A 5,999-nucleotide genomic window follows, 5' to 3' on the forward strand; every position below is an offset into this window, starting at 1 on the left:
CCAAAAAAAAAAAATATATATATATATATATATATGTTCTCAATTTCCCAATTTATGCCATTGGTAAAGATTAAAAGGGAAGTTTCACTGGAAGATCATTTGCTCTTTTGCCACTTGAGGTGATAATTTCAGCCATTCCAATTTGGGGGCCTCTACTACATTCCCACATCTGGGTTACTTAGGCAGAGGGGATGGAGATGTGACTGTCAGTGTGTCCTGACTGTGACGGGTACTTTCTGGGTCACATAGGACTTTGCCTCAGCCCTCTCTGACTTCACACAGCTGTGGTGGATGCTTCCAGACAATGACTGAGGCCCCACCTCAAGGTGCAGCCTGTGCTCTCTGCTTTTCTACCAAGGGCTTCCTCTAAGCCGTGGAACCTGTTTCCATCAAGAGCAGACACAGTAGAAGCACACTGGGGGTGGGCAGTGCCCTGGAGGATCCCGTGGATGAATGCCCCTGACTCACCATCCTCAGGCGGATCATTCTGGAAAGCATTCTGCCTGCTTCTCAGTGTACAGCCAAGCTACACATTGTCAAACACATCTGCTTGTCTTCTCTACCAACTGGCTCCCTTTGCTCAGGGCCCTGCAGCCGGTGAAAGTACACCTATTATACATCCACTTACCCAAGGAGAAGTTGTATCCCCGCCCCCTGTCTCTCTCTCTCTCTCTCTCTCTCTCTCTCACACACACACACACACACACACACATACACACATACCAGTCCTATTCCAAATTCCCAGAGAAGGGCTCTGATTGGCAAATCTTAGGTCAGATGACCAACCTTAATCTAAGTGAATGTGATAAGGAGCTGGGGTCATGGTATCCAGTATGGCTGCCAGCCCTACCCCATTCTGCTGGTGAGGGAACAGGGTGCCACTGTGATCTGGCAAGATATTACAATGGATCCATTATTTCTATGCTTCTCACACTTCTCTGTGCCACAAGCCACTGGAGAATCTTGTTAAAATGCAGGTCTGGGGTAACAGGTGGTACTGATGTGAGTGCAGTCCATACTTTGCATAGCCAAGGAGGACACACTCAGCCCTCTTCAGTCTCATTAAGTAAGGGCCCACCCTCCCCACACCCAACAACATAAATCTCTTTGCTAAATAGCGAAGGCAGAAAGGAAGACTTCTTACTGTTGAGATATGATAAGAAGTGAATTGTCAATGACATTTTGATGGGCCTTGTTTTTACACAGGGACATTTAACTCAGCCTACAAACCAAACCATTAAACTTATAGCCAAGTAATTACTTTTACCAAGTAATGATCAAATCAGATAACATCAGACCCTAGGCCTGAGCCTTACCCCATAATCTGCCAGGGATTGTGATGGGAACATCACTGATTAATTAAAAGCAGTGATTTTACATTTCAACATAGCACTTTTGGTGCAGTCACATCAACTGGCCAAGTCAAAGTGATCTGCTTCATCTGTCCCCTTTACCCAGTCCCTGGAGTGTTCTCAGCTGTCCATCCTGGCCCTAGCCTCTGGTAAATCTCATTCGCCTACAGCCCCCCTTGCCTCCATCTGCATCTGTTCTATCCTGCCCTGTCTGTGGCCTCAGTGACAACCAGTACCAGGTGCTCCTATTTCACCTGCTCTTCTTGGCTGTGGCCACATGCCCCTCACAGCCTTTCCCTTCTTAATAGCCAGTCAGGAGATGGCTAAGTTCTCTGGCCAAACCACCATGCGGTATAGGGGGTGCCCATTTAGGGCAGCAACACAATCTCAGTGGAGAGGCTACCACCCGAATGCTGCAGAGCCTGTCTGTAAGGCTCCACAGGGGCCAGGGAGGACCACCTGGCACTGTGCTCCATGGGTGAGGCTGCAGGAGCAGTGCGGCCTTGACACCTATTACTCAGCATTTCACATTACCCCTGTACCCCACCTTTTTGTGCAAACTCTTATATACTTCTCTTCTAGGAAAAGCCACCAAAGGCAAGTTTCCCAGTTCATAGAGTTTAATCTTTTGTAGGCCTGGCACCAGAGCCAGGAGTTTTCTTCTCAGTAACCACACCTCCATTAAGAAAGCCATTTCTGAGAAGGGAACCCTGTACTCCCCCAGGGAAACCCTCTTCCCAGTTCAGCAGCTTAGTCAGGACTGGTTCAACTGCAAGTAACAGAAAAACAACTCATGTGATGAAAAGTACAGGCACGACCTAGGGTGAAACACCATTATCAAGCCCTTTTCTCCCTCCATCTCCCAGCTCTGCCTTCCTTGAGGCTCACATGGGTCCTGGGCAGGCCCCTCTCCATGTGGTAACTCCTGTGGCTCCCAGCCTGCATCCCACTGCTTTAGCAACCTGTGGAAAGAGACCACCTCTTTCTTTAAAAATCCAGCAAAAATCCTGGGGTTGCCTCTCATTGGTCTGGGTTGGGTTATATGCCAAACCTAGAGCCAACCACAGTGGCCAGGAAGATGTGGCACTCTCACTGGCCAACATGAGTTATAAGCCTCTCACTAGAGCTGAGGACAGAGGGTGGGAGAAGAATGTTCCTGAAGGGGAAGTTGAGGGACTGCTCCAGAAGAAGGCAAGCACATTACAATTTGGCTAAAGCAACTAGACCTCTGGGGACAATGCATAAGTTCTTATAATTGTAATTATTTTACATAATGTTATATAAGCCATTATCCAACATGCCCAAGAAATAGCAGGTCATGGATAATCCTATATTTCTGGTTAATATGTTGGGACCACACACACAACATCCCCAGATTACTGAATGTCTTAGTTGGAGTCACCCCAGATTCAGCTACTGGGATAAAGATGTGAGCAAAAGTAGTTTGTTTGGGAGATCACGAAATATCTATAGGGGAGAGGGAAAGTGAAACAGGGAAGGAAGGCTGTCGATAAAGGGTATGTTACCAGGCTGGTTACCATGATGCGAGATTGAAATTAATCTCACTGGGGAACTCTGGAAGACAGCAAGTCACATCTGAGAGTTATCCCACCCAAGGAATGAGGGAGCTGCGGGTTTTAGACACCAACTCCTGTTATTGTTGAGAACTGCTCCCAGAGCTCTTCTGGCTTACAGTGCCCAGTGACAAAGGAGTCCTCCGGGAAAGAGATGCAGGTGCTGGCTATTGGAAACGAGGCTCACATGCACTAAAGTGAGAAGGGTAACAGGACATGGGCAGGGAACCAACAGCATCCGCGATTTCCAAAGGCTGACTAGACTGAACTACATTGTTTTGGAGGTACTAAAGTCACTTGAGAATGTTTCAATTCCTCCAGGTCTGTAATAGTAATACCATGTACCACTGTATCAGGCCCTTTACAAAAACATAGTTAGTAGAGATTTTTCATAGGTAGAATGTTGAGTAAAGTCACTTTATGAGCTTTAAAAGTTAGAAACATCTTCTTGGGCTTCCCTGGTGGCGCAGTGGTTGAGAGTCCGCCTGCCGATGGAGGGGACACGGGTTCGTACCCTGGGTCCGGGAGGATCCCACGTGCCTCGGAGGGCTGGGCCCGTGAGCCATGGCCGCTGGGCCTGCACGTCTGGAGCCTGTGCTCCGCAACGGGAGAGGCCACAACAGTGAGAGGCCCGCGTGCCGCCAAGGAAAAAAAAAAAAAAAAAAGTTAGAAACGTCTTCCTGAATAATGATACTTTCTTCCTCTTTGATATTATTCTAAGAATTTCAAAACATTTTATAAATAACATGGTCTCTAAGCCACCCCAAGAAGGGAAAACTGAATTTCAAGGTTTTCTCTAAAGTCAATTTCTTTTTTTAAAAGATCCAAACTGGTTGCATAATCTTCTGGAGACAATGTAACTGACAGATTGATATTTGCTTTTTTTTTTTTTTTTTTGTGGTACGTGGGCCTCTCACTGTTGTGGCCTCTCCCGTCGCGGAGCATAGGCTCCGGACGCACAGGCTCAGCGGCCATGGCTCACGGGCCCAGCTGCTCCGCGGCACATGGGATCCTCCCGGACCCGGGGCATGAACCTGTGTCCCCTGCAACGGCAGGCGGACTCTCAACAACTGCGCCACCAGGGAAGCCCGGATTTTTGCACTTTTAACCCAGTTGTTCTGACTTTTGATGAGATGACACTATAACAGATACAGAATTTAGCCTCTCGCAGACCACCTTGGCCAGTCCCCAGAGCTGGGCCCCAACTGTCCTCATCCCAAAGAGGTAAAAACTGGAGTTTAAAGAAGGAACACTTTGCCCCCAAAAAGTCCAAGCCGAGGGTTTGATCATGACACCTAAGAATCTTCCCAGCTGTAGGCCATTAACCCACATGCACAGGGCACTTTACCATTTAAAAGGCATGTGACTTGTGAATGGGAAGGACATGGATTGTGAGTTCCACTCCACAGACTCATCCAGACAAGGGAGTTACCAGGGTCGATGGAAGAAGTAGAAACCAAACTCGACTCTAAACCCACCCAATCCTGGCATATAGTTCTTTCCAACTACACCATGGGGCCCCAGATGTTTGGTTTCCCAAGCGTTAGTAAGATTATTAGATTGAATCATCCAAACTTGCCATTCTTATTGGTCAAATGATGAAATAAAAGCAAATTTGCCATTTTTATAGGTCAAAACATTCAAATATTAGCAATTTCACATGATTTGACTCAATACAAAACAATCTGGGTAACTGACTTTAGTAAGCAAGAACATTGGGGAAAAAACTCCATTTCAAATAGGTAAGACTATTTTAACCAAAAATATAGGAAGGTTCCTGTCTCACAATGCCAGACATGAAGGACTTGCTGTGTTGTCTGCATTGTGCTCATCAGACCAGCTTTGGGAGCCAGGGACCCACGTCACTCTGGAGTCTCCAGGGCTGACTTTCTCCATCTTGACAAAGAATGCCAGGGAAGCCCATCCTGGGGCCACTATCATGGAAACTCTGTGCTCCAGGCATAAAGCTCTGCTTTAATGGCCCCTCCTCCATTGCACTGACTCAGCACCACCCTCCCCCACCTCCCCAGGAGAGGGAAGAGGGTAGAAAGTACAAGGTAACTGTCATTGGGTCCCCAGGCACTGCATGGCAAAGCATCAGAGGGGCTGCACAAGTGGCAAGAGACATGATCTGCCTGTGGAACCATCCCCACTGTACGGTGGGGACAAGCAAAGTGGACACCATGAGGGCAAGACCCTGATGCATCTCACAGCAGAAAGCTGCTGGCTGAACAGAAGTGATGACTCATAAAACCCACAACTGTTTTGAGACAAATTCCTTTTTATGTAAAAAGAAAATAAGAAGAAGAAAAAGAGAATTATGTCTGTTTATTCTTTCTCAGCACTGAGCTCAATATTTAAATGAAGCATTTTTATGAACGAGCCCCACAGATCACCATCTCTGCTGCATTAGTTCTAATTGCAGTATTGCTTAATTGCAAAGCAATAGAGTGTGTAACTTGGGAGCTGTAATGCCTGGGGAGCCAAGAATAGTTTAACTGTTCTTGCAAAGTCCAGAGTTGGGAACACTGTCCTGAGGACAGCACCGAGAGTCCAGCATCTCTCTCCAGCTGCCTCATTGGACAGTTCAGCTCTCTCCACCTCAGGGAGGTGGCAGAGAACAAAGATCCCTTGGATCGTACCTCATGATACCCTTGCGGCAGAACCTCATGAAGGGATGCAAAGTTTAGGAACAGTGTGTCCACTGTATGCCTGCTGTTGGGCTGCATGAGCACCTGGGATGCACAGATGAATGTGGCTTAGTTCCTGTCTGCAGGAGAGCCAGTCCAGTGAGGGAAAACAGACATGTCAACAGAGCCACTCAGTGATGGAGATGAGCTGAGGAGGTTTCTTCACACAGAGAAGCCTAGACCTGAGTCTCCAAAAGAAAAAATTAGGTAAATAAGGAGCTGTGAAACTGAGTAGGTGCTCACCAGTTCTTGCTTCTCTTGGGTGCAATTGATTTGTTGAAAATATGCTGCTGAAGCTGATAGCAAGGAGGTAGGGGGGAAGCAGGGTAGAGAAGGGGAGAAGGCAAACAAGAATGTGATTGATGTGACTGGACATGAACGTC

Source organism: Lipotes vexillifer, unplaced genomic scaffold (genome assembly GCF_000442215.2).
Source record: "Lipotes vexillifer unplaced genomic scaffold, Lipotes_vexillifer_v1.1 scaffold182, whole genome shotgun sequence".
NCBI lineage: Eukaryota > Metazoa > Chordata > Mammalia > Artiodactyla > Lipotidae > Lipotes > Lipotes vexillifer.